The sequence below is a fragment of the Charadrius vociferus genome, unplaced genomic scaffold (assembly GCF_000708025.1).
Source record: "Charadrius vociferus isolate BGI_N301 unplaced genomic scaffold, ASM70802v2 scaffold384, whole genome shotgun sequence".
NCBI lineage: Eukaryota > Metazoa > Chordata > Aves > Charadriiformes > Charadriidae > Charadrius > Charadrius vociferus.
This window is the reverse complement of record NW_009648234.1, coordinates 27521-29081: the sequence shown is the minus strand read 5'-3', so window position 1 is coordinate 29081 and position 1561 is coordinate 27521. Positions and strand designations below refer to the sequence as shown.

The window sequence follows — 1561 nt, the reverse complement described above, 5'->3', positions numbered from 1 at the left end:
CCCCCCCCCCCCCCCCGCGATGGTCCGGCACATTAACACCCTCCGGGGCGAGCGCAGCATCGGAAAATGAGATTTATTTATTTTTTTAATAGGGGGTGGACCGGCTGTGCAGGGCTGCGGATGCCCGTGGTTTGTGTTTGAACCCAACCACCTGTGCATTAACTGATGACATCTAAAGCAAATTACAGCCGTAAAGTGAGATTTGTGGGTTTCTTTTTTTTGGCTAATGTGCTCCCCCCCTCCCCAGCCTGGCTTATAGGTGGGTTTCGGTTGGGGTGGTTTTTTTTTTTACAATTTAAAGAGATCAGAAAGCTGTTGGCATACCTCTCAGGAGTGAAAATCATCACCAGGCGGTTTAGATGCATTTTTCATGACCTTTCCTGGCCTTGCCCTCCCCCACCCCCCCCGAGAATGACCCTATAATTTGTGGAGAGGAAATGAATATACCCAGAGATACTGTGACCCATTTCCTACGAACCCACAGCCCCGGCACCAGCGCAGTCCCCACCGGTATAATTTGATTTACTGAAATTTGGGAGACGGGAGCGATGCGCCGGTTTCTGGCTTTCCCTCTTCTGTCGCATTCAAAAATATTCTCTCTCGTCTTCGCCGTCAGATGTTCATGTTTCCTCAATTTGTAACACATTTTAATAATATGAATCTTCCCGTAGCCTGGCTGATTGTTGGCCGCCGTTAAGCCTGCTGTGGGGGGGTACGGAGCTCCTCTTCAGCTGGGCAAACCTCGCTTGGCAACCCCAGAAATTGCCTGAAAAAGCGCAGGTTGCTGCAGTTAATATTTATTTTCCCCATCGGATTTCTTTTCCCCGGACTTTTGAGTCAACTCCTCACCCCGCTCCTTCCTTTTTCCGAACGCCGCGGGGGGGAAATAGCGTTAGCTAATTCTACATGGGGCAAAAAGTTGTTTATTTTTCCTTTTCGGTTTGCTCGGTGGAGTTAACAGCTTTGTTTTCTGGTTTTCCGTGTCCCCCCCTCCCCGTCCCAGATAAGGCAGCTCTCCCTGTTCTCGGCTGCGGCGGATGGAAGAGAAGTGTGTGGGGGGGGGAAACTGTTAAAAATAAAGAACTAATGGGAAAAGCAGAAGGGCTGGCGGGAGAGCTCAGAAGCAGGTTGGGACCTTCAAAGTATTTTTACCAGGCTTTGCAAAATTGGCTCCATTTTTATCATTATTATTATTATTATTATGTAAAAACACACCCTTGGCCGCGTGAATTGACCTTCACAAAACCAAAAAAAAAAACCAACCCCACAAACCCAACCCCAAGCATGTGCTTCCAGCTCTCCTCTCAAACACCCTGCCCTGGCACAGCTTTGCGAATCTTTATCTACAACTTAAGCCTTTCTTCCAACCTCTTGGAAGACCGCAGTGAAACGCTTTTTGTGTTTGGAGGGGGCTTTGTTTAAACCCCTGAGGGGTTTTGGTCCGAATCCTGAATTATTTGAGAACTTTTGGCAGGGAGTTTGCCTTGGATGCCAAAAAAAAAAAAAAACACCCCAAAAAAACCCTTTTTACCCCCAAAAAAAACACTCTTCCCATCCTTTC

At 47.8% G+C, this 1561-nt stretch overlaps 1 protein-coding gene across 1 annotated transcript in view; it reads left to right on the top strand.

The window, feature by feature from the left end:
- Positions 1 to 1561, top strand: part of BIN3 (bridging integrator 3) — a 33007-nt gene that overhangs the window by 24717 nt on the left and 6729 nt on the right. The gene's annotated exons all lie outside the window — the stretch shown is intronic.